The sequence below is a fragment of the Pollachius pollachius genome (genome assembly GCF_949987615.1).
Source record: "Pollachius pollachius genome assembly, chromosome: 4".
NCBI classification, from domain to species: domain Eukaryota; kingdom Metazoa; phylum Chordata; class Actinopteri; order Gadiformes; family Gadidae; genus Pollachius; species Pollachius pollachius.
Window position 1 is genome coordinate 29,581,017 of NC_136937.1, and position 11,492 is coordinate 29,592,508.

The window sequence follows — 11,492 nt, forward strand, 5'->3', positions numbered from 1 at the left end:
GACATTTGTATATTATTATATATTTTTTTATTCATGTGGCCTGCAGTGGCGATATCGCACAGGTGTATTCCCACAGGCTCTGAAAACAACAGTCATCAAGCCATATCTCCACTCCTCTCGACGGGAAGGGAGGGGGGGGTGGAAATGCCATCTGAAAGAAGCAGAGGTGTGCAGATGTATTTATCTTGAGACCTTCAACTTCATACAATTAGTCTGTTAGTTTAGTTTGCTAGTTTTCAGAATTAAGGCCAGAAAACAATTAATTCAATGGTATTAGGTTAAGGGTAATTATCACCTACAAAAGCCCCCCCCCACACACACACACAACTTCATACAAATTTAGTTCATTTTTAAAATTTCTATTTTATTTATATTGTTTTTGCTTTATAAGTTGGCTGTAGTTATTTTGTTTTATTTCTCAAGTATGCTGCTTCGAATAGTTTTTGGCGTGTTTAGTCACATAAAAACGCCTCTTATTCATAGATTAGAAAAGAAAAGGAGATCGTTAATACAGTACTTACCTAAAGAGCGGAAAAACATGTCAGCGTTTTAGTATGCGCATGCGCGTTCAATGACATCGTTTACAGGAAGTGCGTCATTATTGCGCATCTAGGACCCCCGAACCGATCTGGCAGCCGAACACATTTGGTACTCACACCGGGCACCCACGAGGAAGCTGGAGGTTGTATTGATATTGAATGTTACATTTCCTCGATCAAGTTTTTTTGAAATTAATTTTGAATATTACATTTTCTATGTTAAATCCCAAATAAATTGTTGACATTTCTATTCGTTTTTGCAGTTATTCAGCTTCTTCTCCTCCGGAAAACACGACCGCATTGCATTGTGGTATACGGGAGTAACATGTACGGAACATCGTATGTTCACTCAAATTTGGGGTATTTTAAGTCCACTATATAGTGCATGAAATTTACCACTGAGAATTCGAACACCACTACAAAATGGCGAGCGCCCTATATAGTGCACTATATCCGTGATAGCGAACGATTTCGAGCACAGCTACGCAAAGTCATTGCTCCCACTAAAGTTGAGGTCAGCTAAAAAGGAGGCTAAACTGTCAGTTTACAGATTAAGATGTTCAAATGTATTTTAAAAACGTTAAGCAAAAACATGCTTAGATAAAGATGTTAAAATGTGTTAAGAAATGTGTTTAAAAACGCACAAAGATGTTTAGAATGTTTCAAAAATATGTTTAAAATGTTTCAAAAATGTTTTATATATATATATTTTATAATATATGATCAGAGGTCTTTAAAATGTGTAAAATATGATCAGAGATGTTTAAGATATGATCAGAGATGTTTAAAATGTGTAAAATAATTAAAAGATCTTTCAAAACACAGGGATTTAGAAAAGAAAATTGGGGGGGGGGGGGGGGGGATCAGCTGAAATTTGTTCTCTGAGGGGGGGCTCACTCTGTCATACTTTGAAAACCCCTGGTTTAGATAGATTACGGTGTTAAACTGTGCCAGTTCTTTGAATTCGCTCTGGAGCAGGGGCTGGAGAGCAGCAATACATTGCTTTCTGTTTCCGATCCCCTTTTACTGGAGCCAATCACCAATCACCGTTTCCCCCTTGTGCGCTATTGGCTGGTTTAACATAATGACGACAGGTAAGCGATTGCTGCGATCAAAGCGATCGTTGGTCAGATAGTTTGAAGGACTATTATTATTTTTATTATTTTTATACTGAGTCCGTCAGGACTCATCACCCCTCCCCCCCCCCCCCCCCCAAACGCAGCGGGATTGGGGGGGGGTAGTTGATTATTCAATGTTCAACATATCAGCAAGATAACAGACTTGAATTAGCAATGATTTAAAAGTAAATTATGTACAGTTGTGTTTATTCTGGGCATATTTGATTTTTCTTGGGTTAACAGTAATTTAACACTATTGTGAAGATGGCCACCCCCACTCAAGAATGATCAAGATCCACCAAGGTGGGGGACCCGGGTTGCGTGCGGCAGAACGAACCATGAAAGAACGAGACAGATTGACGAGACATTCAAATATTTGAGTAATCTGGCATGACACGGAAAATACAAAGACAGTATGCATTTACCATTTCACTGATATTTCAATATTATTTTTTCTCTCTTGGATCATCTGCTGAACTTCAGCCTCTATCTTCCCCAGCTGGGCCACTTCATATTCCTCTGTTAGAGGTACAACTGGATGGGACTTGTGGTCTGTCTCTGTGCAGAACTGACACACATACACCTGTTCAGTCATGCAAAAGAGCTCCAGTAGTTGATTGTGTTTCTTACACATCCAGTCTTCCAGACCGTCCATAGGCTCGACCAACTGATGTCTCTTCAGGCCTGCGACTCTCTGGTGCGGCTCCAGGTGAGTTTGGCAGTAAGAGGTCAAACACTCTAGGCAGGACTTCACGGCCTTCAGCTGGGTCCCAGTACAGACGTCACAGGGAACTTCTCCTGGTTTAACACAAAGCTGCTCTTTTAACCATACGGATGTTCGAAACTGAGCGGCCAGCTCTGATAAGAGGGTATTGATCCGTAAATCAGGTCTTTTTTTGAAAAGCGTTCTGCAAACAGGACATTTGTACTTGACTTGTTTATCCCAGTACTTTGTAATACAGGTTCTGCAGAAGTTGTGTCCGCATGATGTGGTAACTGGGCTGCTGAACAAATCCAGACAGATGGGACATGAAAAGTTCTCTTCAGGCCCCGAAGAGTTAGCAGAGGCCATTCCTAGACACAGACGACAGGGTTTATACATTGAGCATTTATATATTTCTAATTCCATAATGGAAGAGAGATTCAATTTATCTGAAAGTTGTGCTGTTTTACTCACCTTGTTTTGTTTCTTTCTTTAAGACAATCTGTTCAGAAATTAGTCTTATTTTCCTCCAGAATGAAAGAGCTGCTTCAATTTTAGTGGCATTGGTTTCAGTGAAGCTTAAGTTTTGTTTTCCTGAGAAAGACATCCTCTCCTCTCCTTCAACATCTGGCTCCTCCCCCACTGACACAGTTCACTGATGTTTCAACTTTCACTCTGAGTGTGTGTGTGTGTGTGTGTGTGTGGAGGAATTTGTTGACAGGGCTGGAGACAAATATTGAACAGTTTGAGACGATCTAGATCTTACTTATTCTAGTTAGGTGAGAGCTGCGGGCAGCCCTCAACTAAGTTTTATTCTTTCTTTATTATTCCCTACAAACTTTGGGACCAATCTCCTTCCTAAATTTTTCACCTAGAGACTCCATTCAAATTTTAAAATATTCAGAATAGCTAAGAATCGCGCTGTTCTTTTCAGATTTTTTTAATATTTTATACTTTTTAAGATATTCTACTTTTAAAATATTATCTTTTTTTTAACATGGGAGTCAATGGGAGGACAGCAGAGCCGTCCTCTGGTACTTCCACTGTTTAAGACATAACTAAATCATAATTTTCACCATTTATCTTTGTTAAAACCATTTAACAAATCGACACACTTGTATCTTGAATAATATCTAAACGGAATTTCAATATCATTTAAACTTTCTTCGGAACACAGTTTTAGTTTCAAACCGTCATATTCTACAGTTGGTCCAATTGAAACCATCTGCCCATTCTGACACATAAATTACCTAAGACATCGTAACTCTGTCAAATTTCAACCATTGACCTTCGTTCAAACCATTTAACAAATCGACACACTTTATTCAGAATCACAGTTCTTTTCACTGTTTATTGTGTATAAAGGGTTCTTTAAATGGCCGGTTTAACCTGTACCCACTGATTACTCAATATGCTACAGGTGTGCAGTCTCACCCTGCCCCAGAGTCCAATCAGACTCGGCCAGGTGAGGCTTCCTCAACCAGCCATCCTCCACAGACACGCCCACACTGACATGTGCTTAACAATATTTTACTAAACAAATCGAAAATATGCTTACCGTTGAAGTTTGTACACAAATCATCTTAATGCGTAACAATGATTGCAGTTTTCGCCAATTGCTTGAACACTATAGACACATGCTTAGACCAAAGTAACACAACTTGAAGTTTTTGTTACTATACCTTAAACACATGTAAGGGTTCTGACAGTGGCACAAAAAGTGGGTATGCACTATGGGGCGCCGCAGTAGAGGGGGCGCAAAAGCGATGGAGGTAAAATTATTTTGAGTCTGCATTTCCTGTATTCAACAGTATTTGTGTGAATGATATGATCAATAACAGAGACAGGTCACCGATTAGGCTAATCCCTGCTCCTTCGACTCCCTCCCTCTTCCTCCTCTTCCCCAAACAGCGCTCCAGTGCGCCCCCCCTCGAGCATGTGTTTTAATGTGAGTGTTTTAATTTGAATCGTATTGTCATCTGATGGCCGGTACCTAAATATAGAGAGGCACAGAAGAACTCTCTCGGGTCACAAAATAGAAAAAGAAAGAGTGCACAGGGATGAAAGAAAGCTTTTCAAAGTGGTTGAAAGACAGTAGGTAAGTTACGTCAGAGCGTCAAGAGGAGGCTTGTAAATATTCAGGTTAGCTAAATCTACTAGGCCTACTAGTAAAGCGACAGGTTACTGTTGTCTTGCAACTGTGTACTGATCAGAATTGAGCCTACAATATTACAGATCATGACAAGAAAAATAAAGGAACTTTTTTGTGGTTATTTTGTTTTGCTTCAATCTCTATGCTAGTCTTTGTTTTATGTAAATGGCCCCAGTAAAAACAGAGTTATGAAGTGAATACAAAAACATTATTTTCCCATGCTTAAAAGTATGATGATTCGAATGTGGCGGCCATGAGCCTACATATGTAAGGGATAATGTTTAGAACACCGGTCATTATCGGGAAAATAAGCCCAGAAAGGGCGAACAGCATGACGACACGCAGCGGAGGTGTCTTGCTTCGCCCTAAAGGGGCTTATTTTCCCGATAATGACCGGCGACGTTCTATACATTATCCCGCTAATTACACAGCTACTTGCAAAAACGAAAAAATAAAGTAAATAAAGTTACGTCGCTTAGTAACTGAGTATGCTGGGGTTGATAAGTTACCGGACTACTTGCGTGATACGACAGACGGCAAAAGATCCACTCTCCTTGCCAGCGGTAATTAAATGCTTAGCAACGGTGCATTATCAAAATGATTCACCGCCGGAAGTTGTGAAGGCCCATGCAAGTGAATGGAACGTTCCACGGCATTGAGAAGAGCCGTGTAATAATTAAAAGCAATATGATTTTTTAAACTCAGTTTTTACATTTCTTTTGTTTGGTTATGGGTCCAACATGTTCATATAGTATGTGTCCAACAAGGATATAATTTAAAATTACAATTTCAGGTTTTTTCATGTGGTTTGAATGCTGTATTTTTGTAAGGACAGAAATGTCCTGATGGGCCGTATCCAAGATCAGATTAGCGTAAAAGGTGTTTTGCCAAAGCATACTGTTTTCGTGTACTGTCAAACGGAGAGAAAGTGGAGCGGGATTGGTTACTGTACTCCAAAAGTTCTAACAGAGTCAGTGTTGCATGTAAGCATTTTGGTGTAGCTATAAATGCTGACACGCGCCTTGTGGTGGGGTATAATAACTGGCAGTGTCTTTCAAAAACGCTGAAGCCCAATGAAACCAGTGGTTATCCCATAAATGCTTATCTGATGAGGAAAGAATTGGCATCCCGCTTACGCCCGGGTAAAACTATTGATAGTGAATTGCAGAGAGCCATGGCCACTGAAAAGGCTCACTGGAGAAGTGTTGTGACTCGAGTGATCGACTGCATACTCTTCCTTGCAAAAAGAAACCTGCTACTGAGGGGGAAACATGCACAGTTAGGAAATCCTTGAAATTAACATTTCTGGGTACCCTTGAGCTCATAGCCCGGAATGATGTTACACTGGTAGAGCATCTTAGAAAGGCTGCCTCTAAAAAAAGCACCAGATATCTGTCCTGGTGCACTCAAAATGAATTTATAGATTCAATATCAGAGTGTGTTATAGGTAAAAATTGTGCCCAGATCAAAGCAATTTCTTTGCAGTGGAATTGGACTGCACACCCGATATTTCAAAGCAAGAGCAGGCCTCAGTTATCCAACGGTATTTTGATACAGATGAGAAGAAGAAGGTCTCTATTACTGAGTCTTTTGTGGGGTTCACTGCTGTGAAGGACACAACTGGGAAAGCCCTCACAGATACACTGACAGGGGTGCTCGATAGTCTGGGGTTGGAGTTGGCTAATTGTAACGGGCAAAGTTACAACAATGGCACTAAAATGAGGGGAATACACAAGGGTGTCCAAGTTTTAATACAACAGAGGTATCCAGAGGTTCTGTTCATCCCCTGCTGTAGCCACAGCCTGAACCTTTTGTTATGTGATGCAGCCTCATCCAACAGAGAGTGTCTAACCTTCTTTGGCACTCTTCAAAGATTGTATACCGTCTTTTAATCTTCTTTAAAGAGGTGGGATATTATCACAGAATTTGTTGTCATCACACTGAAGCCTCTGAGTGACTCCAGGTGGGAAGCAAAGCTAGACTCTGTCAAAGCTGTACGTTTCCAGTTGGGGGGATTCTAGATGCGCTAGAAATGCCTGAAGATGTGGCAGGAGACAGCAAAATAGTCTCAGAGGCAAAGTCACTGTCTGCCGAGATTGTAAGAATGGAGATCCTTGTGTGCCTCTTGGTTTGGTATAACTTAATGTCAGAGATCAACTTTGCAAGCAAGGCACTACAAGCAGCAGATTTCTCAATGGACACAGCCATTAGATTGATCGATTCTATGAAAGAGGTTTTGCTCATGTATAGAGAGGAGTGCTTTCAGAAGTCACTTGACATTGCACGCAGGATAGCCATTGAAATGGATGCTTCTCCAGAACTCAAAGAGAGACGTTTTAGAAAGCAAAAAAGGTTCCAAGATGACAATTCTAGCACTGGTCATCATGAAAATGAACCCAAGAGGCAATTTAAGTGCATGATTTTCAATGTCATTGTCGACACAGTGCAAGAGTTGTCCGACAGGTCTTCCAATTTTCAGGTTGTGTCTGAGAAATTTGAATTCATCACTAAAATGGAGCAGATGACAAGCTGAGCTGGAGGAATCAGTTACCAGATATGCCGTGACTACCTGTGATGTTTCCAGAGATATCATTCAAGAGATATATCCAGCGAGCCGTCTACTGAAGGGCTACAAGGCTCTTGAGAAGTTAAATTTCCTCATACAGGACAATCTTGATTTGGTGTTCCCAAATTTGACAGTAGCTCTTAGAGTATTCCTTACCATGCCTCTGACGGCTGCATCTGCAGAGATCCTTCAGTAAGCTGAAGCTTATAAAAACATACCTTCGTTCGACTCTGAGCAATGATCGCTTGTCCCAGTTAGCAGTTATATCTATTGAAAACAGCGTGGCACATTGTATTTCATTTGATGTCATTCTTGACAAATGGGCAAGTGCAAAAGGCACGACATGTAACAATTTAGTGGTAACATTGGTACATAAAGCACAAACTGTTGTGCAGATGATGTCCAGTACAGACAATGTATTGAGCTGCTGTAACATGTTATTACATTATTGTAGGCTAGAGTATTTGTTTTGTTTTTGATTTAGCTGATCACCTGCTGTAAAATGAAACTTAAAATTGGAAGTCAGTCATAAAAGTATTGTGTTTTATATGTCCATGAATCAATTATTTCTATTTATTTATAAACGTAAACTAAAAAAAAGGCGCCTGCTATGTGTCTGCATACCCCCCAGAAAGTAGGTAGTGGCACCCCTGGCGCTACGCTGCTGTAGAAACTCTCCCCGATGTGCACGTGCACGTGCACAGTTACACGCGAGCAGCAGACAGCGATACAGTCTGGCCAGTGGGGGATTTCCTTTCGCTTTTGGAAAGTTTGCGCCTTTTGAAGAACTAGTTTAATCCCTGCTGGTAAAAGTGAGTCATACACACACACACACACACACACACACACACACACACACACACACACACACACACACACACACACACACACACAGGGAACATACAGGGAACCCGTTTCACATTCGTTCTGACATGTATTCACTCAACATTCCTTGTTGTTCGAAATTATTTTGCCATTATTCAACTTAATAAAACAGGTCAAGTCAGCAGAATGCCAAACAGAAAGGTCCAGGATAAGATGAGCCAATAGAATCACTGTATACAGAGGAACGAGGACCTCCGTGCAGCGCCTTGTTCCCCGTGATAGAAACAAAACATACAGAAACAAAACTAAAACATGAACTACATAAAGAATCTGTTTGGTTACACATTCAGGGAGCTAGCTTTGGTAAAATAACACACATTATCTCCACCTCATATCTGTTAGACACAAACAAACACACACACACACACACACAAACACAGGGGCACATAAACACAAACATAGGGGCACGTACGTGCCCACACACATACACCTGTCCAGACAAGGTGAAGGCATGAAGGTAAAGGCAAAAAAGATGAATAAACAAAAAAGTGTGTGTGGGCGTGCATGCACCTGTGTGTGTGTGTGTGTGTGTGTGTGTGTGTGTGTGTGTGTGTGTGTAGGGTGAGGAAGGTGGGGAGGTTGGTGGACAGCTGAGGTCGGGGGAGTAGTTGACCCTGGTCGAGGACATGTTGGGCCTCTTGGAGAGCACCATGGGGGGCCCGCTTCTGAGGAGGAGGAGGGGAGGAGGAGGAGGGGAGGAGGAGGGAGGTGGAGGAGGAGGAGGAGGAGGAGGAGGGGGGAGGGGAGGAGGAGGAGGGGAGGAGGAGGGGGGAGGAGGAGGGGAGGACGGGAGGAGGAGGAGGGGAGGAGGGGAGGAGGAGGAGGGGAGGAGGAGGGGAGGAGGAGGGGAGGACGGGAGGAGGGGGGGAGGAGGAGGAGGAGGGAGGTGGAGGAGGAGGGGGGAGGGGAGGAGGGGAGGAGGGGAGGGGGGAGGAGGAGGGGAGGAGGAGGAAGCGAGGAAGGCAGGAGGAGGGGGGAGGAGGAGGGGAGGAGGGGGGAGGAGGGGAGGAGGAGGAGGGGAGGAGGAGGAGGAGGGGAGGAGGAGGGGGGAGGAGGAGAGGAGGGGAAGGAGGAGGAGGGGAGGAGGGGGAGGAGGGGGGAGGTGGAGGAGGAGGGGAGGAGGGGGGAGGAGAAGGGGAGGAGGAGGAGGCGAGGAAGGCAGGAGGAGGGGGGAGGAGGAGGAGGAGGAGGTATGTAGGGGAGGAGGAGAGGAAGGGTGTGAGTGGAGGTGTTGAGGGGCAAGAGGGGTAGGAAGAGGAAGGGGAGGAGAAAGGGTGGAGCTGGAGGAGGAAGGAGGGGTGAAGGAAAAAGAAAGGATGGGTAGGGGGAGGGAGGAGGTGGCGAGGGAGGGAGGAGGAGGGAAAGGGAGGAGAAACTAAGATGAGAGGAGGAGAGATGACGAGACAAAGTCACGGTACTCACACACGGGGGGAGTCTTGACATGTAGTCACTGTGACCTTTGTGTTAGTATAAACTACTAGTAATGTTTAGATGATTATGATATACACAAACACATGTACACCTCAAAACATGTTATACATAGCTGCAACAATTAACAATTTTATAGCAGTATAATGTTGGGCATATAATGTGGGTTACGATGGGTAATAATTTATAATAGTCAGGCTTCACTACTGAATTTCTCCTTGTTAAATGACGGCAGTACAACATTAATGCAGTTCTCTCAGGTCTCACATAGCAGAGATTCTAATTCATGAAACAACATTACATGTTTTGGTTGTTTGTTCATTTTATTATCAAACAAAGGTCCTAGTCTGTTTGATTGACAGGTGAGATGATCAGGGGGGCAGAGTTTCCACCTTTATATTTGTGGGGACCTGGGCCGAGGAATGGATAGAGAGGCTCAGTAAAGGTGCAGCCAGTAGCAGAGTAGATATGAACCCTGGCTTCCACATCATAGAAGGAGACCAGACCCTCCTCATAATCAACAAACACCCCCACCTTCTGGAGCTCAGCCCTCAGAGGGACACGGACATCAGGGTTATCTCTGAATACCAACCCATCCTTGTTGTAGTTAAGAAACCAGTATCCTGTCTCAGGGGATAATCTGATATCACCTTTTCTGTTGATGGACTCTCTGGCCACTCCTAAACACCATTGAGTATTGTCTTTAACCTGGACCTCAAAGTAAAATCTCCCTGAGGAGAAGCTCTGCCTCGTGAGGACAAATGTAGCATTTGTAAATCTCTTAGGGTTAGGGAGTTTTCCCAGTTGTCTGGGAGGCTTCCTTAAACCTCCATCATGTACTTGTTTCCCATCCTCAGACACGATGAGCCAGTGCTGAGCAGTATCAGGATCCAGAGTCACATCTACGTCATACTGCTGGACCATCTTCAGTTCGAGAGGCTCGGACCAAGAAGTGTTGGCACAGGACATTCCTAGACACAGACGACAAATGTATGTATTGAGCAATCCCATTATTTTTGTTATTCCATAACGGCTAAAGCGGTTTTAACTTATCTCATAGTTGTGCTGCTTTACTCACCTTGTTGTTGTTTCTGTCTGTCAGACTATTTAATGCGTGTTATTTTTCTCCTGAAAGAGAGAACTGCTTACTCGTCGGGGTGCTTTAGGTTTCGTTTCCTCAACATGACGTCCTCTCCCCTCCTGGCTCCGCCCCCATGGTACGTGAGTGCACTACATTCATTCACCGTGCCGGCCTCTTCAAATGCGTTGATATGTGTTCTCTTCTTTCTGGAGTTATAAGAGAGCCGGTGCAGAACGCGAGACATTGTAGTGATTTAGTGGTCATTTGCAACTGTATCTGGGATCATCGGTGTAGATCTATTTGGGTTTCCGGGGCTTCCACGAATACTTTTTATCTAACCCCGATCCGATTTTCGACAGAAATTGACAGAGATTAAAGCACTGTTTATTGGCGAAACGCTAGTGTAGGAATTCTCCCCGATGTGCACGCGCACAGTGCACACACGAGCAGCAGACAGCGATACAGTCTGGTCAGTGGGGGATCTCCTTTTGCATTTTGGAAGTTTGCCCCGTTTGAAGTACTAGTGCACCCCCTAACGGTAATATTAGTTCTGACACACACACACACACACACACACACATACCCCCCCCCCCCCCCCCCACACACACACACACACACACACACACACACACACACACACACACACACACACACACACACACACACAATCGTTTTGTGTTATCGATCAGAAAAATATTGCTTTTGACTTTATTCAGCCTCATAATACAGGTCAAGTCAGCAGAATGCCAAACAGAAAGGTCCAGGATTAGATGAGCCAATAGAATCACTGCATACAGAGGAACGAGGACCTCCGTGCAGCGCCTTGTTCCCCGTGATAGAAACAAAACATACAGGAACAAAACTAAAACGTAAACTAAATAAAGAAACTGTTCGGTATCACATTCAGGGAGCTAGCTTTGGTTCAAGAACACACATCAAGAACAAACATTGTCTCCCCCTCATCTCTCTATATCTGGCACTAACTGTCCAGACATTATAAAGGCAAAAAAGATTAATAAA